Raw genomic sequence first — 21518 nt, forward strand, 5'->3', positions numbered from 1 at the left:
CAGTTTAGGATTAGGGGACGGGTGAGGGTCAGGCTTCGGCGAAGTGTTAGGGTTAGGGTTCGGGCTAGGGTTAGGGGACGGGGACGGGGACGGTTTACGATCCAGGTGAGGGTACGACAATGTTTTAGGGGGAGCGTGCGTGTGAGGGCGCGTGTTAGTGTTAGCGTACGGATTAGGATTAGGGAACGGGTGAGGGTCAGGCTTCGGGGAAGGGTTAGGGTTGGGGTTCGGGCTAGGGTTAGGGTCAGGGGACTGGGAAGGTTTAGGGTCCAGGTGAGGGTACGACAACGCTTTAGGGGGAGCGTGCGTTTGAGGGCGCGGGTTAGTGTTTGCGTACGGGTTAGGATTAGGGGACGGGTGAGGGTCAGGCTCCGGGGAAGTGTTAGGTTTAGGGTTCGGGCTAGTTTTAGGGTTAGGGGACGGGGACGGTTTAGGGTCCAGGTGAGGGTACAACAATGCTTTAGGTTGACCATGCGTCTGAGGGCACGGGTTAGTGTTAGCATACTGGTTAGGATTTCGGCACGGATGAGGGTCAGGCTCCGGGGAGGGGTAAGGGTTAGGGTTCGGGCTAGGCTTAGGGTTAGGGGACTGGGAAGGTTTAGGGTACAGCTGAGGGTACGAGAACGCTTTAGTGGGAGCGTGCGTTTGAGGGCGCGGGTTACTGTTTGCGTACGGGTTAGGATTAGGGGACGGATGAGGGTCAGGCTTCGGGGAAGGGTTAGGTTTAGGGTTCGGGCTAGGGTTAGTGTTAGGGGATGGGGACGGTTTAGGGTCCAGGTGAGGGTACGACAACGCTTTAGGGGGAGCGAGCTTGTGAAAGCGTGGGTTAGTGTTAGCGTACGGGTTAGGATTAGGGGACGGGTGAGGGTCAGGCTTCGGAGAAGTGTTAGTGTTAGCGTTAAGGCTAGGGTTAGGGTTAGGGGACGGGGACGGTTTAGGGTCCAGGTGATGGTACGACAACGCTTTAGGGGGAGCGTGCGTGTGAGGGCGCGGGTTAGTGTTAGCATCCGGGTTAGGATTAGGGAACGTGTGAGGGTCAGGCTCCTGGGAAGTGTTAGGGTTAGGGTTCTGGCTAGGGTTAGGGTTAGGGGACTGGGAAGGTTTAGGGTACAGGTGAGTGTACGACAATGCTTTAGGGGGAGCATTCGTTTGAGGGCGCAGGTTAGTGTTTGTTTACGGGTGAGGATTAGGGGACGGGTGAGGGTCAGGCTCCGGGGAAGGGTTAGGTTTAGGGTTCGGGCTATGGTTAGGGTTAGGGTAAGGGGATGGTTTAGGAACAAGTAAGGGTAAGACAGCGCTTTAGGGTGAGCGTGAGTCTGAGGGCTCGGGTTAGTATTAGCGTACGGGTTAGGATTAGGGGACGGGTGAAGGTCAGGCTTCGGCGAAGTGTTAGGGTGAGCGTTCGGGCTAGGGTTAGGGTTAGGGGACGGGGACGGTTTAGGGTCCAGGTGAGGGTACGACAATGCTTTAGGTTGAGCATGCATCTGAGGGCGCGGGTTAGTGTTAGCGTACGGGTTAGGTTAGGTGACGGGTGACGGTCAGGCTTCGGGGAAGGGTTAGGGTTAGGTTTCGGGCTAGGGTTAGGGTTAGGGGAAAGGGACGGTTTAGGGTCCATGTGAGGGTACAACAACGCTTTAGGGTGAGCGAGATTGTGAGGGCACGGGTTAGTGTTAGCGTACGTGTTAGGATTAGGGGACGGGTGAGGGTCAGGCTTCGGGGAAGGGTTAGGTCTAGGGTTCGGGCTAGGGTTAGTGTTAGGGGACGGGGACAGTTTTGGGTCCAGGTGAGTGTACGACAACTCTTTAGGGTGAGCGTGAGTGTGAGGGCGCGGGTTCGTGTTAGCGTACCGGTTAAGATTAGGGGACGGGTGAGGGTCAGGCTTCGGGGAAGGGTTAGGTTTAGGGTTCGAGCTATGGTTAGGGTTACGGGAAGGGGACGGTTTAGAAACAGGTAAGGGTACGACAACGCTTTAGGGTGAGCGTGAGTGTGAGGGCGCGGGTTAGTGTTAGCATACGTGTTAGGATTAGGGGACGGGTGAGGGTCAGGCTTCGGGGAAGGGTTAGGGTTAGGGTTCGGGCTAGGGTTAGGGTTAAGGGACGGGGACGGTTTAGGATCCAGGTGAGGGTACGACAATGCTTTAGGTTGAGCATGCGTTTGAGGGCGCGGGTTAGTGTTAGCGTACGGGTTAGGTTAGGGGACGGGTGAGGGTCAGGCTTCGGGGAAGGGTTAGGGTTAGGTTTCGGGCTAGGGTTAGGGTTAGGGGAAAGGGACGTTTTAGGGTCCATGTGAGGGTACGACAACGCTTTAGGGTGAGCGAGATTGTGAGGGTGCGGGTTATTGTTAGCATACGTGTTAGGATTATGGGACGGGTGAGTGTCAGGCTTCGGGGAAGGGTTAGGGTTAGGGTTCGGGCTAGGGTTAGGGTTAGGGGACGGGGACGGTTTCGGGTCCAGGTGAGGGTACGACAACGCTTTAGGGGGAGCGTGAGTGTGAGGGCGCGGGTTAGTGTTAGCGTACGTGTTAGGATTACGGGACGGATGAGGGTCAGGCTTCGGCGAAGTGTTAGTGTTAGGGTTCGGGCTAGGGTTAGGGTTAGAGGACGGGGATGGGTTATGGTCCATGTGAGGGTACGACAACGCTTTAGGGGGAGCGTGCATTTGAGGGCGCGTATTAGTGTTAGCGTACGGGTTAGGATTAGGGGACGGGTGAGGGTCAGGCTTCGGGGATGGGTTAGAGTTAGGGTTCGGGAAAGGGTTAGGTTTAGGGGACGGGGACGGTTTAGGGTCCAGGTGAGGGTACGACAACGCTTTAGGGGGAGCATGCTTGTGAGCGCGGGGTTTAGTGTTAGCGTCTGTGTTAGGATTAGGGGATGAGTGAGGGTCAGGCTTCGGGGAAGGGTTAGGGTTAGGGTTCGGGCTAAGGTAAGGTTTAGGGGACGGGGTCGGTTTAGGGTCCAGGTGAGGGTACGACAACGCTTTAGGGGGAGCGTGCGTGTGAGGGCGCGGGTTCGTATTAGCGTACGGGTTAGGATTAGGGGACGGGTGAGGGTCAGGCTTCGGGGAAGGGTTAGGGTAAACGTTAGGTCTAGGGTTAGTGTTAGGGGATGGGGACGGTTTAGGGTCCAGGTGAGGGTACGACAACCCTCTTGAGGGAGCGTACGAGTGAGGGCGCGGGTTAGTGTTAGTGTACAGGTTAGGATTAGGGGACGGGTGAGGGTCAGGCTTCGGGGAAGGGTTAGGGTTAGGGTTCGGGCTAGGGTTAGGGTTAGGGGATGGGGACGGTTTAGGGTCCAGGTGAGGGTACGACAACGCTTTACTGGGAGCGTGCGTGTGAGGGCGCGACTTAGTGTTAGCGTCCGTGTTAGGATTAGGGGATGGTTGAGAGTCAGGCTTCGGAGAAGCGTTAGGGTTAGGGTTCGGGCTAGGGTTAGGGTTAGGGTTAGGGGACGGTTTAGGGTCCAGGTGAGGGTACGACAACGCTTTAAGGTGAGCGTGCGTGTGAGGTCGCGGGTTAGTGTTAGCGTACGGTTTAGGATTAGGGGACGGGTGAGGGTCAGGATTCGGGGAAGGGTTAGGTTTAGGGTTCGGGCTAGGGTTAGTGTTAGGGGACGGGGACAGTTTTGGGTCCAGGTGAGGGTACGACAACGCTTTAGGGTGAGCGTGAGTGTGAGGGCGCGGGTTCGTGTTAGCGTACCGGTTAAGATTAGGGGACGGGTGAGAGTCAGGCTTCGGGGAAGGGTTAGGGTTAGGGTTCGGGCTAGGGTTAGGGTTAGGGGACGGGGAGGGTTTTGGGTCCAGGTGAGGGTACGACAAAGCTTAGGGTGAGCGTGCGTGTGAGGGCGCAGGTTAGTGTTAGCGTACGGGTTAGGATTAGGGGACGGATGAGGGTCAGGCTTCGGGGAAGCGTTAGGTTTAGGGTTTGGGCTAGGGTTAGGGTTAGGGGACTGGGACGGTTTAGGATTCAGGTGAGGGTACGACAACGCTTTAGGGGGAGCGTGCATTTGAGGGCGCGTATTAGTGTTAGCGTACGTGTTAGGATTAGGGGACGGGTGAGGGTCAGGCTTCGGGGATGGGTTAGAGTTAGGGTTCGGGAAAGGGTTAGGATTAGCGCCGGGGACGGTTTAGGGTCCAGGTGAGTGTACGACAACGCTTTAGTGGGAGCGTCCGTGTGAGGGCGGGGTTTAGTGTTAGCGTCCGTGTTAGGATTAGGGGATGGGTGAGGGTCAGGCTTCTGGGAAGTGTTAGTGTTAGGGTTCGGGCTAAGGTTAGGGTTAGGGTACGGGGTCGGTTTAGGGTCCAGGTGTGGGTACGACAACACTTTAAGGGGAGCGTGCGTGTGAGGGCGCGGGTTAGTATTAGCGTACGGGTTAGGATTAGGGGACGGGTGAGGGTCAGGCTTCGGGGAACGGTTAGGGTTAGGGTTAGGTCTAGGGTAAGGGTTAGGGGACGGGGACGGTTTAGGGTCCAGGTGAGGGTACGACAACGCTCTTGGGGGAGCGTGCGAGTGAGGGCGCGGGTTACTGTTAGCGTACGGGTTAGGATTAGGGGACGGGTGAGGGTCAGGCTTCGGGGAAGGGTTAGGGTTAGGGTTCGGGCTAGGGTTAGGGTTAGGGGTCGGGGACGGTTTTGGGTCCAGGTGAGGGTACGACAATGCTTTAGGTTGAGCGTGCGTCTGAGGGCGCGGGTTAGTGTTAGCATACGGGTTAGGATTAGGGGACGGGTGAGGGTCAGGGTTCGGGGAAGGGTTAGTGTTAGGGTTCGGGCTAGGGTTAGGGTTAGGGGACGGGGATGGTTTATGGTCCAGTTGGGGGTACGACAACGCTTTAGGGGGAGCGTGCGTGTGAGGGCGCGGTTCAGTGTTAGCGTACGGGTTGGGATTAGGAGACGTTTGAGGGTCAGGCTTCGGGGAAGTGTTAGTGTTAGGTTTAGGGCTAGTGTTAGGGTTAGGGGACGGGGACGGTTTAGGGTCCAGATGAGGGTACGACAACACTTTAGGGTGAGCGTGAGTGCGCGGGTTAGTGTTAGCGTACGGGTTAGGATTAGGGGACAGGTGAGGGTCAGGCTTCGGGGAAGGGTTAAGTTTAAGTTTCGGGCTAGGGTTAGTGTTAGTGGACGGGGACGATTTAGGGTCAAGGTGAGTGTACAACAACGCTTTAGGGTGAGCGTGCGTGTGAGGGCGCAGGTTAGTGTTAGCGTACGGGTTAGGATTAGGGGACAAGTGAGGGTCAGACTTCAGCGAAGTGATAGGATTAGGGTTCGGGCTAGGGTTAGGGTTAGGGGACGGGGACGGTTTAGGGTCCAGGTGAGGGTACGACAAGTCTTTAGGGGGAAGGTGCGTGTGCCGGCGCGGGTTAGTGTTAGCGTACGGGTTAGGATTAGGGGACGGGTGAGGGTCAGGGTTCGGAGAAGTGTTAGGGTTAGGGTTCGGGCTAGGGATAGGGTTAGGGGACGGGGACAGTTTAGGGTCTAGATGAGGGTACGACAACACTTTAGGGTGAGCGTCAGTGTGAGGGCGAGGGTTAGTGTTAGCGTACGGGTTAGGATTAGAGGACGGGTGAGGGTCAGGCTTCAGCGAAGTGTTAGTGTTAGTGTTCGGGCTAGGGTTAGGGTTAGAGGACGGGGACGGTTTAGGGTCCAGGTGAGGGTACGACAACGCTTTAGGGTGAGCGTGCGTGTGAGGGTGCGGGTTCGTGTTAGCGTACCGGTTAAGATTAGGGTACGGGTGAGGGTCAGGCTTCGGGGAAGGGTTAGGGTTAGGGTTCGGGATAGGGTTACGGTTAGGGGACGGGGAGGGTTTTGGGTCCAGGTGAGGGTACGACAAAGCTTAGGGTGAGCGTGCGTGTGAGGGCGCAGGTTAGTGTTAGCGTACGGGTTAGGATTAGGGGACGGATGAGGGTCAGGCTTCGGGGAAGCGTTAGGGTTAGGGTTCGGGCTAGGGTTAGTGTTAGGGGACGGGGACGGTTTAGGGTCCAGGTGAGAGTACGACAATGCTTTAGGGGGAGCGAGCGTGTGAAAGCGTGGGTTAGTGTTAGCGTACGGGTTAGGATTAGGGGACGGGTGAGGGTCAGGCTTCGGAGAAGGGTTAGGGTTAGCGTTAAGGCTAGGGTTAGGGTTAGGGGACGGGGACGGTTTAGGGTCCAGATGATGGTACGACAACGCTTTAGGGGGAGCGTGCGTGTGAGGACGCGGGTTAGTGTTAGTGTACGGGTTAGGATTAGGGGACGGGTGAGGGTCAGGCTCCGGGGAAGGGTTAGGTTTAGGGTTCGGGCTATGGTTAGGGTTAGGGGAAGGGGACGGTATAGGAACAGATAAGGGTACGACAACACTTTAGGGTGAGCGTGAGTGTGAGGGCGCGGGTTAGTGTTAGCGTACGGGTTAGGATTAGGGGACGGGTGAGGGTCAGGCTTCGGCGAAGTGTTAGGGTTAGGGTTCGGGCTAGGGTTAGGGTTAAGGGACGGGGACGGTTTAGGATCCAGGTGAGGGTACGACAACGCTTTAGGGGGATCGTGGGTGTGAGAGCGTGTGTTAGTGTTAGCGTACGGGTTAGGATTAGGGAACGGGTGAGGGTCAGGCTCCTGGGAAGGGTTAGGGTTAGGGTTCTGGCTAGGGTTAGGGTTAGGGGACTTGGAAGGTTTAGTGTACAGGTGAGGGTACGACAATGCTTTAGGGGGAGCGTGCGTTTGAGGGCGCGGGGTAGTGTTTGCCTACGGGTTAGCATTAGGGGACGGGTGAGGGTCAGGCTCCGGGGAAGGGTTAGATTTAGGGTTCGGGCTAGGTTTAGGGTTAGGGGACGGGGACGGTTTAGGGTCCAGGTGAGAGTACGACAATACTTTAGGTTGAGCATGCGTGCGAAGGCGCAGGATAGTGTTACCGTACGGGTTAGGATTAGGGGATGCGTGAGGGTCAGGCTTCGGGGAAGGGTTTGGGTTAGGGTTCGGGCTAGGGTTAGGGGACGGGGACGGTATAGGGTCCAGGTGAGAGTACGACAACGCTTTAGGGGGAGCGTGCGTGTGAGGGCGCGGGTTACTGTTAGCGTACGGGTTAGGATTAGGGGACGGTTGAAAGTCAGGCTTCTGAGAAGGGTTAGGGTTAGGGTTCGGGCTAGGTTTAGGGTTAGGGGACGGGGACGGTTTAGGGTCCAGGTGAGGGTACAACAACGCTTTAGGGTGAGCGTGCGTGTGAGGGCGCAGGTTAGTGTTAGCGTACTGTTTAGGATTAGGGGACGGGTGAGGGTCAGGCTTCGGGGAAGTGTTAGGGTTAGGGTTCGGGCTAGGGTTAGTGTCAGGGGACGTGGACGTTTTTGGGTCCAGGTGAGGGTACGACAACCCTTAGGGTGAGCGTGCGTGTGAGGGCGCGGGTTTGTGTTAGCGTATGGGTTAGGATTAGGGGACGGATGAGGGTCAGGCTTCGGGGAAGGGTTAGGTTTAGGGTTCGGGCTAGGGTTACTGTTAGGGGACGGGGACGGTTTAGGGTCCAGGTGAGGGTACGACAACGCTTTAGGGGGAGCGAGCGTTTGAAAGCGTGAGTTAGTGTTAGGGTACGGGTTAGGATAAGGGAACGGGTGAGGGTCAGGCTTCGGAGAAGGGTTAGGGTTAGCTTTAAGGCTAGGGTTAGGGTTAGGGGACGGGGACGGTTTAGGGTCCAGGTGAGGGTACGACAACGCTATAGGGGGAGCGTGCGTGTGAGGGCGCGGGTTAGTGTTAGCGTCCGGGTTAGGATTAGGGGACGGGTGAGGGTCAGGCTTCAGGGAAGGGTTAGGGTTAGGGTTCGGGCTCTGGTTAGGGTTAGGGGAAGGGGACGGTTTAGGAACAGTTAAGGGTACGACAACGCTTTAGGGTGAGCGTGAGTGTGAGGGCGTGGGTTAGTGTTAGCGTACGGGTTAGGATTAGGGGACGGGTGAGGGTCAGGCTCCGGGGAAGGGTAAGGGTTAGGGTTCGGGCTAGGCTTAGGGTTAGGGGACTGGGAAGGTTTAGGGTACAGCTGAGGGTACGAGAACTCTTTAGGGGGAGCGAGCTTGTGAAAGCGTGGGTTAGTGTTAGCGTACGGGTTAGGATTAGGGGACGGGTGAGGGTCAGGCTTCGGAGAAGGGTTAGGGTTAGCGTTAAGGCTAGGGTTAGGGTTAGGGGACGGGGACGGTTTAGGGTCCAGGTGCTGGTACGACAACGCTTTAGGGGGAGCATGCGTGTGAGGGCGCGGGTTAGTGTTAGCGTCCGGGTTAGGATTAGGGAACGTGTGAGGGTCAGGCTCCTGGGAAGTGTTAGGGTTAGGGTTCTGGCTAGGGTTAGGGTTAGGGGACTGGGAAGGTTTAGGGTACAGGTGAGGGTACGACAATGCTTTAGGGGGAGCGTTCGTTTGAGGGCGCAGGTTAGTGTTTGTGTACGGGTTAGGATTAGGGGACGGGTGAGGGTCAGGCTCCGGGGAAGGGTTAGGTTTAGGGTTCGGGCTATGGTTAGGGTTAGGGGAAGGGCACGGTTTAGGAACAAGTAAGGGTACGACAACGCTTTAGGGTGAGCGAGATTGTGAGGGCGCGGGTTATTGTTAGCGTACGTGTTAGGATTAGGGGACGGGTGAGGGTCAGGCTTCGGGGAAGGGTTAGGGTTAGGGTTCGGGCTAGGGTTAGGGTTAGGGGACGGGGACGGTTTAGGGTCCAGGTGAAGGTACGACAACGCTTTGGGGGAGCGTGAGTGTGAGGGCGCGGGTTAGTGTTAGCGTACGTGTTAGGATTACGGGACGGATGAGGGTCAGGCTTCGGCGAAGTGTTAGTGTTAGGGTTCCGGCTAGGGTTAGGGTTAGAGGACGGGGATGGGTTAGGGTCCATGTGAGGGTACGACAACACTTTAGGAGGAGCGTGCGTGTGAGGGCACGTGTTAGTGTTAGCGTACGTGTTAGGATTAGGGGACGGGTGAGTGTTAGGCTTCGGGGAGGTGTTAGGGTTAGAGTTCGGGCTAGGGTTAGTGTTAGGGGACTGGGATGGTTTAGGGTCCAGGTCAGGGTACGACTACGCTTTAGGGGGAGCGGTCGTGTGAGGGCGTGGGTTAGTGTTTGCGTACGGGTTAGGATTAGGTGACGGGTGAGGGTCAGGCTTCAAGGAAGTTTAGGGTTAGGGTTCGGGCTAGGGTTAGGTTTAGGGGACGGGGACGGTTTAGGGTCCAGGTGAGGGTACGACAATGCTTTAGGTTGAGCATGCGTCTGAGGGCGCGGGTTAGTGTTAGCGTACGGGTTAGGATTAGGGGACGGGTGAGGGTCAGGCTTCGGGGGAGTGTTAGGGTTACGGTTCGGGCTAGGGTTAGTGTTAGGTAACGGGGACGATTTAGGGTCAAGGTGAGTGTACGACAACGCTTTAGGGTGAGCGTGCGTCTGAGGGCGCGGGTTAGTGTTAGCGTATGGGTTAGGATTAGGGGACGGGTGAGGGTGAGGCTTCGGGGAAGGGTTAGGGTTAGGGTTCGGGCTGGGGTCAGGGTTAGGGGACGGGGACGGTTTAGGGTCCAGGTGAGGGTACGACAACGCTTAAGGGGGAGCGTGCGTGTGAGGGCGCGGGTTAGTGTTCGTGTACGGGTTAGGATTAGGGGACGTGAGAGGGTCAGGCTTCGGGGAAGGGTTAGGGTTAGGGTTCGGGCTAGGGTTAGGTTTAGGGGTCGGGGACGGTTTTGGGTCCAGGTGAGGGTACGACAATGCTTTAGGTTGAGCGTGCGTCTGAGGGCGCGTGTTAGTGTTAGCATACGGGTTAGGATTAGGGGACGGTTGAGGGTCAGGCTTCGGGGAAGTGTTAGGTTTAGGGTTCGGGCTACAGTTAGTGTTAGGGGACGGGGACGGTTTAGGGTCCAGGTGAGAGTACGACAATGCTTTAGGGGGAGCGAGCGTGTGAAAGCGTGGGTTAGTGTTAGCGTACGGGTTAGGATTAGGGGACGGGTGAGGGTCAGGCTTCGGAGAAGGGTTAGGGTTAGCGTTAAGGCTAGGGTTAGGGTTAGGGGACGGGGACGGTTTAGGGTCCAGATGATGGTACGACAACGCTTTAGGGGGAGCGTGCGTGTGAGGACGCGGGTTAGTGTTAGTGTACGGGTTAGGATTAGGGGACGGGTGAGGGTCACGCTCCGGGGAAGGGTTAGGTTTAGGGTTCGGGCTATGGTTAGGGTTAGGGGAAGGGGACGGTATAGGAACAGATAAGGGTAGGACAACGCTTTAGGGTGAGCGTGAGTGTGAGGGCGCGGGTTAGTGTTAGTGTATGGGTTAGGATTAGGGGACGGGTGAGGGTCAGGCTTCGGCGAAGTGTTAGGGTTAGGTTTCGGGCTAGGGTTCGGGTTAAGGGACGGGGACGGTTTAGGATCCAGGTGAGGGTACGACAACACTTTAGGGGGAGCGAGCTTGTGAAAGCGTGGGTTAGTGTTAGCGTACGGGTTAGGATTAGGTGACGGGTGAGGGTCAGGCTTCGGAGAAAGGTTAGGGTTAGCGTTAAGGCTAGGGTTAGGGTTAGGGGACGGGGACGGTTTAGGGTCCAGGTGATGGTACGACAACGCTTTAGGGGGAGCGTGCCTGTGAGGGCGCGGGTTAGTGTTAGCGTCCGGGTTAGGATTAGGGAACGTGTGTGGGCCAGGCTCCTGGGAAGGGTTAGGGTTAGGGTTCTGGCTAGGGTTAGGGTTAGGGGACTGGGAAGGTTTAGGGTACAGGTGAGGGTACGACAATGCTTTGGGGGAGCGCTCGTTTGAGGGCGCAGGTTAGTGTTTGTGTACGGGTTAGGATTAGGGGACGGGTGAGGGTCAGGCTCCGGGGAAGGGTTAGGTTTAGGGTTCGGGCTGTGGTTAGGGTTAGGGGAAGGGGACGGTTTAGGAACAAGTAAGGGTACGACAACGCTTTAGGGTGAGCGTGAGTCTCAGGGTGCGGGTTAGTGTTAGCGTACGGGTTAGGATTAGGGGACGGGTGAAGGTCAGGCTTCGGCGAAGTGTTAGGGTTAGCGTTCGGGCTAGGGTTAGGGTTAAGGGACGGGGACGGTTTAGGGTCCAGGTGAGGGTACGACAACGCTTTAGGGGGAGCATGCGTGTGAGCGCGGGGTTTAGTGTTAGCGTCCGGATTAGGATTAGGGAACGTGTGAGGGTCAGGCTCCTGGGAAGTGTTAGGGTTAGGGTTCTGGCTAGGGTTAGGGATAGGGGACTGGGAAGGTTTAGGGTACAGGTGAGGGTATGACAATGCTTTAGGGGGAGCGTTCGTTTGAGGGCGCAGGTTAGTGTTTTTGTACGGGTAAGGATTAGGGGACGGGTGAGGGTCAGGCTCCGGGGAAGTGTTAGGTTTAGGTTTCGGGCTATGGTTAGGGTTAGGGGAAGGGGACGGTTTAGGAACAAGTAAGGGTACGACAACGCTTTAGGGTGAGCGTGAGTCTGAGGGCGCGGGTTAGTGTTAACGTACGGGTTAGGATTAGGGGACGGGTGAAGGTCAGGCTTCGGCGAAGTGTTAGGGTTAGGGTTCGGGGTAGGGTTAGGGTTAAGGGACGGGGACGGTTTAGGATCCAGGTGAGGGTACGACAATGCTTTAGGTTGAGCATGCGTTTGAGGGCGCGGGTTAGTGTTAGCATACGGGTTAGGTTAGGGGACGGGTGAGGGTCAGGCTTCTGGGAAGGGTTAGGGTTAGGTTTCGGGCTAGGGTTAGGGTTAAGGGAAAGGGACGGTTTAGGGTCCATGTGAGGGTACGACAACGCTTTAGGGTGAGCGAGATTGTGAGGGCACGGGTTATTGTTAGCGTACGTGTTAGGATTAGGGGACGGGTGAGGGTCAGGCTTCGGGGAAGGGTTAGGGTTAGGGTTCGGGCTAGGGTTAGGGTTAGGGGACGGGGACGGTTTAGGGTCCAGGTGAGGGTACGACAACGCTTTGGGGGAGCGTGAGTGTGAGGGCGCGGGTTAGTGTTAGCGTACGTGTTAGGATTACGGGACGGATGAGGGTCAGGCTTCGGCGAAGTGTTAGTGTTAGGGTTCGGGCTAGGGTTAGGGTTAGAGGACGGGGTTGGGTTAGGGTCCATGTGAGGGTACGACAACACTTTAGGAGGAGCGTGCGTGTGAGGGCACTTGTTAGTGTTAGCGTACGTGTTAGGATTTGGGGACGGGTGAGTGTTAGACTTCGGGGAGGTGTTAGGGTTAGGGTTCGGGCTAGGGTTAGTGTTAGGGGACTGGGATGGTTTAGGGTCCAGGTCAGGGTACGACTACGCTTTAGGGGGAGCGGTCGTGTGAGGGCGTGGGTTAGTGTTTGCGTACGGGTTAGGATTAGGTGACGGGTGAGGGTCAGGCTTCAAGGAAGTTTAGGGTTAGGGTTCGGGCTAGGGTTAGGGTTAGGGGACGGGGACGGTTTAGGGTCCAGGTGAGGGTACGACAATGCTTTAGGTTGAGCATGCGTCTGAGGGCGCGGGTTAGTGTTAGCGTACGGGTTAGGATTAGGAGACGGGTGAGGGTCAGGCTTCGGGGGAGTGTTAGGGTTACGGTTCGGGCTAGGGTTAGTGTTAGGTAACGGGGACGATTTAGGGTCAAGGTGAGTGTACGACAACGCTTTAGGGTGAGCGTGCTTCTGAGGGCGTGGGTTAGTGTTAGCGTATGGGTTAGGATTAGGGGACGGGTGAGGGTGAGGCTTCGGGGAAGGGTTAGGGTTAGGGTTCGGGCTGGGGTCAGGGTTAGGGGACGGGGACGGTTTAGGGTCCAGGTGAGGGTACGACAACGCTTAAGGGGGAGCGTGCGTGTGAGGGCGTGGGTTAGTGTTCGTGTACGGGTTAGGATTAGGGGACGGGAGAGGGTCAGGCTTCGGGGAAGGGTTAGGGTTAGGGTTCGGTCTAGGGTCAGGGTTAGGGGACGGGGACGGTTTAGGATCCAGGTCAGGGTACGACAACGCTTTAGGGGGAGCGGGCGTGTGAGGGCGTGGGTTAGTGTTTGCGTACGGGTTAGGATTAGGTGACGGGTGAGGGTCAGGCTTCGGGGAAGGGTTAGGGTTAGGGTTCGGGCTAGGGTTAGGTTTAGGGGACGGGGACGGGTTAGGGTCCAGGTGAGGGTACGACAACGCTTTAGGGGGAGCGTGCGTGTGAGGGCGCGGGTTAGTGTTAGCGTCCGGTTTAGGATTAGGGGACGGGAGAGGGTCAGGCTTCGGGGAAGCGTTAGGGTTAGGGTTCGGGCTAGGGTTAGGTTTAGGGGACGGGGACGGTTTAGGATCCAGGTGAGGGTAGGACAACGCTTTAGGGGGAGCGTGCGTTTGAGGGCGCGTATTAGTGTTAGCGTACGTGTTAGGATTAGGGGACGGGTGAGGGTCAGGCTTCTGGGATGGGTTAGAGTTAGGGTTCGGGAAAGGGTTAGGGTTAGGGGACGGGGACGGTTTAGGGTCCAGGTGAGTGTACGACAACGCTTTAGTGGGAGCGTCCGTGTGAGGGCGGGGTTTAGTGTTAGCGTCCGTGTTAGGATTAGGGGATGGGTGAGGGTCAGGCTTCGGGGAAGGGTTAGGGTTAGGGTTCGGGCTAAGGTTAGGGTTAGGGTACGGGGTCGGTTTAGGGTCCAGGTGTGGGTACGACAACGCTTTAGGGGGAGCGTGCGTGTGAGGGCGCGGGTTAGTATTAGAGTACGGGTTAGGATTAGGGGACGGGTGAGGGACAGGCTTCGGGGAACGGTTAGGGTTAGGGTTAGGTCTAGGGTTAGGGTTAGGGGATGGGGACGGTTTAGGGTCCAGGTGAGGGTACGACAACGCTCTTGGGGGAGCGTGCGAGTGAGGGCGCGGGTTACTGTTAGCGTACGGGTTAGGATTAGGGGACGGGTGAGGGTCAGGTTTCGGGGAAGGGTTAGGGTTAGGGTTCGGGCTAGGGTTAGGTTTAGGGGTCGGGGACGGTTTTGGGTCCAGGTGAGGGTACGACAATGCTTTAGGTTGAGCGTGCGTCTGAGGGCGCGGGTTAGTGTTAGCATACGGGTTAGGATTAGGGGACGGTTGAGGGTCAGGCTTCGGGGAAGTGTTAGGTTTAGGGTTCGGGCTACGGTTAGTGTTAGGGGACGGGGACGGTTTAGGGTCCAGGTGAGAGTACGACAATGCTTTAGGGGGAGCGAGCGTGTGAAAGCGTGGGTTAGTGTTAGCGTACGGGTTAGGATTAGGGGACGGGTGAGTGTCAGGCTTCGGAGAAGGGTTAGGGTTAGCGTTAAGGCTAGGGTTAGGGTTAGGGGACGGGGACGGTTTAGGGTCCAGATGATGGTACGACAACGCTTTAGGGGGAGCGTGCGTGTGAGGACGCGGGTTAGTGTTAGTGTACGGGTTAGGATTAGGGGACGGGTGAGGGTCTGGCTCCGGGGAAGGGTTAGGTTTAGGGTTCGGGCTATGGTTAGGGTCAGGGGAAGGGGACGGTATAGGAACAGATAAGGGTACGACAACGCTTTAGGGTGAGCGTGAGTGTGAGGGCGCGGGTTAGTGTTAGTGTACGGGTTAGGATTAGGGGACGGGTGAGGGTCAGGCTTCGGCGAAGTGTTAGGGTTAGGTTTCGGGCTAGGGTTCGGGTTAAGGGACGGGGACGGTTTAGGATCCAGGTGAGGGTACGACAACGCTTTAGGGGGAGCGAGCTTGTGAAAGCGTGGGTTAGTGTTAGCGTACGGGTTAGGATTAGGTGACGGGTGAGGGTCAGGCTTCGGAGAAAGTTTAGGGTTAGCGTTAAGGCTAGGGTTAGGGTTAGGGGACGGGGACGGTTTAGGGTCCAGGTGATGGTACGACAACGCTTTAGGGGGAGCGTGCCTGTGAGGGCGCGGGTTAGTGTTAGCGTCCGGGTTAGGATTAGGGAACGTTTGAGGGTCAGGCTCCTGGGAAGGGTTAGGGTTAGGGTTCTGGCTAGGGTTAGGGTTAGGGGACTGGAAAGGTTTAGAGTACAGGTGAGGGTACGACAATGCTTTAGGGGGAGCGCTCGTTTGAGGGCGCAGGTTAGTGTTTGTGTACGGGTTAGGATTAGGGGACGGGTGAGGGTCAGGCTCCGGGGAAGGGTTAGGTTTAGGGTTCGGGCTGTGGTTAGGGTTAGGGGAAGGGGACGGTTTAGGAACAAGTAAGGGTACGACAACGCTTTAGGGTGAGCGTGAGTCTCAGGGTGCGGGTTAGTGTTAGCGTACGGGTTAGGATTAGGGGACAGGTGAAGGTCAGGCTTCGGCGAAGTGTTAGGGTTAGCGTTCGGGCTAGGGTTAGGGTTAAGGGACGCGGACGGTTTAGGATCCAGGTGAGGGTACGACAACGATTTAAGGGGAGCGTGCGTCTGAGGGCGTGTGTTAGTGTTAGCGTACGGGTTAGGATTAGGGAACGGGTGAGGGTCAGGCTTCGGGGAAGGGTTAGGGTTAGGGTTCGGGCTAGGGTTAGGGTTAGGGGACGGGGAGGGTTTTGGGTCCAGGTGAGGGTACGACAAAGCTTAGGGTGAGCGTGCGTGTGAGGGCACAGGTTAGTGTTAGCGTACGGGTTAGGATTAGGGGACGGATGAGGGTCAGGCTTCGGGGAAACGTTAGGGTTAGGGTTCGGGCTAGGGTTAGGGTTAGGGGACTGGGACGGTTTAGAATCCAGGTGAGGGTACAACAACGCTTTAGGGGGAGTGTGCATTTGAGGGCGCGTATTAGTGTTAGCGTACGTGTTAGGATTAGGGGACGGGTGAGGGTCAGGCTTCGGGGATGGGTTAGAGTTAGGGTTCTGGAAAGGGTTAGGGTTAGGGGACGGGGACGGTTTAGGGTCCAGGTGAGTGTACAACAACGCTTTAGTGGGAGCGTCCGTGTGAGGGCGGGGTTTAGTGTTAGCGTCCGTGTTAGGATAAGGGGATGGGTGAGGGTCAGGCTTCGGGGAAGGGTTAGGGTTAGGGTTCGGGCTAAGGTTAGGGTTAGGGTACGGGGTCGGTTTAGGGTCCAGGTGTGGGTACGACAACGCTTTAGGGGGAGCGTGCGTGTGAGGGCGCGGGTTAGTATTAGCGTACGGGTTAGGATTAGGGGACGGGTGAGGGTCAGGCTTCAGAAAGGGTTAGGTTTAGGGTTCGGGCTAGGGTTAGTGTTAGGGGACGGGGACAGTTTTGGGTCCAGGTGAGGGTACGACAACTCTTTAGGGTGAGCGTGAGTGTGAGGGCGCGGGTTCGTGTTAGCGTACCGGTTAAGATTAGGGGACGGGTGAGGGTCAGGCTTCGGGGAAGGGTTAGGGTTAGGGTTTGGGCTAGGGTTAGGGTTAGGCGTCGGGGACGGTTTTGGGTCCAGGTGAGGGTACGACAATGCTTTAGGTTGAGCGTGCGTCTGAGGGCGCGGGTTAGTGTTAGCATACGGGTTAGGATTAGGGGACGGTTGAGGGTCAGGCTTCAGGGAAGGGTTAGGTTTAGGGTTCGGGCAAGGGTTAGTGTTAGGGGACGGGGACGGTTTAGGGTCCAGGTGAGGGTACGACAATGCTTTAGGGGGAGCGAGCGTGTGAAAGCGTGGGTTAGTGTTAGCGTACGGGTTAGGATTAGGGGACGGGTGAGGGTCAGGCTTCGGAGAAGGGTTAGGGTTAGCGTTAAGGCTAGGGTTAGGGTTAGGGGACGGGGACGGTTTAGGGTCCAGATGATGGTACGACAACGCTTTAGGGGGAGCGTGCGTGTGAGGACGCGGGTTAGTGTTAGTGTACGGGTTAGGATTAGGGGACGGGTGAGGGTCAGGCTCCGGGGAAGGGTTAGGTTTAGGGTTCGGGCTATGGTTAGGGTTAGGGTAAGGGGATGGTTTAGGAACAAGTAAGGGTAAGACAGCGCTTTAGGGTGAGCGTGAGTCTGAGGGCGCGGGTTAGTATTAGCGTACGGGTTAGGATTAGGGGACGGGTGAAGGTCAGGCTTCTGCGAAGTGTTAGGGTGAGCGTTCGGGCTAGGGTTAGGGTTAGGGGACGGGGACGGTTTAGGGTCCAGGTGAGGGTACGACAATGCTTTAGGTTGAGCATGCATCTGAGGGCGCGGGTTAGTGTTAGCGTACGGGTTAGGTTAGGTGACGGGTGACGGTCAGGCTTCGGGGAAGGGTTAGGGTTAGGTTTCGGGCTAGGGTTAGGGTTAGGGGAAAGGGACGGTTTAGGGTCCATGTGAGGGTACAACAACGCTTTAGGGTGAGCGAGATTGTGAGGGCACGGGTTAGTGTTAGCGTACGTGTTAGGATTAGGGGACGGGTGAGGGTCAGGCTTCGGGGAAGGGTTAGGTCTAGGGTTCGGGCTAGGGTTAGTGTTAGGGGACGGGGACAGTTTTGGGTCCAGGTGAGTGTACGACAACTCTTTAGGGTGAGCGTGAGTGTGAGGGCGCGGGTTCGTGTTAGCGTACCGGTTAAGATTAGGGGACGGGTGAGGGTCAGGCTTCGGGGAAGGGTTAGGGTTAGCGTTAAGGGTAGGGTTAGGGTTAGGGGACGGGGATGGTTTAGGGTCCAGGTGATGGTACGTCAACTCTTTAGGGGGAGCCTGTGTGTGAGGGCGCGGGTTAGTGTTAGCGTCCGGGTTAGGATTAGGGGACGGGTGAGGGTCAGGCTTCAGGGAAGGGTTAGGGTTAAGGTTCAGGCTATGTTTAGGGTTAGGGGAAGGGGACGGTTTAGGAACAGGTAAGGGTACGACAACGCTTTAGGGTGAGCGTGAGTGTGACGGTGTTGGTTAGTGTTAGCGTACGGGTTAGGATTAGGGGACCGGTGAGGGTCAGGCTTCGGCGAAGTGTTAGGTTTAGGGTTCGGGCTAGGGTTAGGTTTAGGGGACGGGGAAGGTTTAGGGTCCATGTGAGGGTACGACAACGCTTTAAGCGGAGCGTGCATGTGAGGGCGTGGGTTAGTGTTAACGTACCGGTTAGGATTGGGGACGGGTGAGTGTCAGGCTTAGGCGAAGGGTTAGGGTTAGGGTTCGGGCTAGGGTTAGGGTTAGGGGACGGGGACGGTTTAGGATCCAGGTGAGGGTACGACAACGTTTTAGGTGGTGCGTGCGTGTGAGGGCACGTGTTAGTGTTAGCGTACGGGTTAGGATTAGGGAACAGGTGAGGGTCAGGCTCCGGGGAAGTGTTAGGGTTATGGTTCGGTTTAGGGTTAGGGTTAGGGGACTGGGAAGGTTTAGGGTCAAGGTGAGGGTACCACAACGCTTTAGGGGGAGCGTGCGTTTGAGGGCGCGGGTTAGTGTTTGCGTACAGTTTAGGATTAGGGGACGGGTGAGGGTCAGGCTTCGGCGAAGTGTTAGGGTTAGGGTTCGGGCTAGGGTTAGGGGACGGGGACGGGGACGGTTTACGATCCAGGTGAGGGTACGACAATGTTTTAGGGGGAGCGTGCGTGTGAGGGCGCGTGTTAGTGTTAGCGTACGGATTAGGATTAGGGAACGGGTGAGGGTCAGGCTTCGGGGAAGGGTTAGGGTTGGGGTTCGGGCTAGGGTTAGGGTCAGGGGACTGGGAAGGTTTAGGGTCCAGGTGAGGGTACGACAACGCTTTAGGGGGAGCGTGCGTTTGAGGGCGCGGGTTAGTGTTTGCGTACGGGTTAGGATTAGGGGACGGGTGAGGGTCAGGCTCCGGGGAAGTGTTAGGTTTAGGGTTCGGGCTAGTTTTAGGGTTAGGGGACGGGGACGGTTTAGGGTCCAGGTGAGGGTACAACAATGCTTTAGGTTGACCATGCGTCTGAGGGCACGGGTTAGTGTTAGCATACTGGTTAGGATTTCGGCACGGATGAGGGTCAGGCTCCGGGGAGGGGTAAGGGTTAGGGTTCGGGCTAGGCTTAGGGTTAGGGGACTGGGAAGGTTTAGGGTACAGCTGAGGGTACGAGAACGCTTTAGTGGGAGCGTGCGTTTGAGGGCGCGGGTTACTGTTTGCGTACGGGTTAGGATTAGGGGACGGATGAGGGTCAGGCTTCGGGGAAGGGTTAGGTTTAGGGTTCGGGCTAGGGTTAGTGTTAGGGGATGGGGACGGTTTAGGGTCCAGGTGAGGGTACGACAACGCTTTAGGGGGAGCGAGCTTGTGAAAGCGTGGGTTAGTGTTAGCGTACGGGTTAGGATTAGGGGACGGGTGAGGGTCAGGCTTCGGAGAAGTGTTAGTGTTAGCGTTAAGGCTAGGGTTAGGGTTAGGGGACGGGGACGGTTTAGGGTCCAGGTGATGGTACGACAACGCTTTAGGGGGAGCGTGCGTGTGAGGGCGCGGGTTAGTGTTAGCATCCGGGTTAGGATTAGGGAACGTGTGAGGGTCAGGCTCCTGGGAAGTGTTAGGGTTAGGGTTCTGGCTAGGGTTAGGGTTAGGGGACTGGGAAGGTTTAGGGTACAGGTGAGTGTACGACAATGCTTTAGGGGGAGCATTCGTTTGAGGGCGCAGGTTAGTGTTTGTTTACGGGTGAGGATTAGGGGACGGGTGAGGGTCAGGCTCCGGGGAAGGGTTAGGTTTAGGGTTCGGGCTATGGTTAGGGTTAGGGTAAGGGGATGGTTTAGGAACAAGTAAGGGTAAGACAGCGCTTTAGGGTGAGCGTGAGTCTGAGGGCTCGGGTTAGTATTAGCGTACGGGTTAGGATTAGGGGACGGGTGAAGGTCAGGCTTCGGCGAAGTGTTAGGGTGAGCGTTCGGGCTAGGGTTAGGGTTAGGGGACGGGGACGGTTTAGGGTCCAGGTGAGGGTACGACAATGCTTTAGGTTGAGCATGCATCTGAGGGCGCGGGTTAGTGTTAGCGTACGGGTTAGGTTAGGTGACGGGTGACGGTCAGGCTTCGGGGAAGGGTTAGGGTTAGGTTTCGGGCTAGGGTTAGGGTTAGGGGAAAGGGACGGTTTAGGGTCCATGTGAGGGTACAACAACGCTTTAGGGTGAGCGAGATTGTGAGGGCACGGGTTAGTGTTAGCGTACGTGTTAGGATTAGGGGACGGGTGAGGGTCAGGCTTCGGGGAAGGGTTAGGTCTAGGGTTCGGGCTAGGGTTAGTGTTAGGGGACGGGGACAGTTTTGGGTCCAGGTGAGTGTACGACAACTCTTTAGGGTGAGCGTGAGTGTGAGGGCGCGGGTTCGTGTTAGCGTACCGGTTAAGATTAGGGGACGGGTGAGGGTCAGGCTTCGGGGAAGGGTTAGGTTTAGGGTTCGAGCTATGGTTAGGGTTACGGGAAGGGGACGGTTTAGAAACAGGTAAGGGTACGACAACGCTTTAGGGTGAGCGTGAGTGTGAGGGCGCGGGTTAGTGTTAGCATACGTGTTAGGATTAGGGGACGGGTGAGGGTCAGGCTTCGGGGAAGGGTTAGGGTTAGGGTTCGGGCTAGGGTTAGGGTTAAGGGACGGGGACGGTTTAGGATCCAGGTGAGGGTACGACAATGCTTTAGGTTGAGCATGCGTTTGAGGGCGCGGGTTAGTGTTAGCGTACGGGTTAGGTTAGGGGACGGGTGAGGGTCAGGCTTCGGGGAAGGGTTAGGGTTAGGTTTCGGGCTAGGGTTAGGGTTAGGGGAAAGGGACGTTTTAGGGTCCATGTGAGGGTACGACAACGCTTTAGGGTGAGCGAGATTGTGAGGGTGCGGGTTATTGTTAGCATACGTGTTAGGATTATGGGACGGGTGAGTGTCAGGCTTCGGGGAAGGGTTAGGGTTAGGGTTCGGGCTAGGGTTAGGGTTAGGGGACGGGGACGGTTTAGGGTCCAGGTGAGGGTACGACAACGCTTTAGGGGGAGCGTGAGTGTGAGGGCGCGGGTTAGTGTTAGCGTACGTGTTAGGATTACGGGACGGATGAGGGTCAGGCTTCGGCGAAGTGTTAGTGTTAGGGTTCGGGCTAGGGTTAGGGTTAGAGGACGGGGATGGGTTATGGTCCATGTGAGGGTACGACAACGCTTTAGGGGGAGCGTGCATTTGAGGGCGCGTATTAGTGTTAGCGTACGGGTTAGGATTAGGGGACGGGTGAGGGTCAGGCTTCGGGGATGGGTTAGAGTTAGGGTTCGGGAAAGGGTTAGGTTTAGGGGACGGGGACGGTTTAGGGTCCAGGTGAGGGTACGACAACGCTTTAGGGGGAGCATGCTTGTGAGCGCGGGGTTTAGTGTTAGCGTCTGTGTTAGGATTAGGGGATGAGTGAGGGTCAGGCTTCGGGGAAGGGTTAGGGTTAGGGTTCGGGCTAAGGTAAGGTTTAGGGGACGGGGTCGGTTTAGGGTCCAGGTGAGGGTACGACAACGCTTTAGGGGGAGCGTGCGTGTGAGGGCGCGGGTTCGTATTAGCGTACGGGTTAGGATTAGGGGACGGGTGAGGGTCAGGCTTCGGGGAAGGGTTAGGGTAAACGTTAGGTCTAGGGTTAGTGTTAGGGGATGGGGACGGTTTAGGGTCCAGGTGAGGGTACGACAACCCTCTTGAGGGAGCGTACGAGTGAGGGCGCGGGTTAGTGTTAGTGTACAGGTTAGGATTAGGGGACGGGTGAGGGTCAGGCTTCGGGGAAGGGTTAGGGTTAGGGTTCGGGCTAGGGTTAGGGTTAGGGGATGGGGACGGTTTAGGGTCCAGGTGAGGGTACGACAACGCTTTACTGGGAGCGTGCGTGTGAGGGCGCGACTTAGTGTTAGCGTCCGTGTTAGGATTAGGGGATGGTTGAGAGTCAGGCTTCGGAGAAGCGTTAGGGTTAGGG

This window comes from Globicephala melas, chromosome 1 (assembly GCF_963455315.2).
Source record: "Globicephala melas chromosome 1, mGloMel1.2, whole genome shotgun sequence".
Taxonomy (NCBI): Eukaryota; Metazoa; Chordata; class Mammalia; order Artiodactyla; family Delphinidae; genus Globicephala; species Globicephala melas.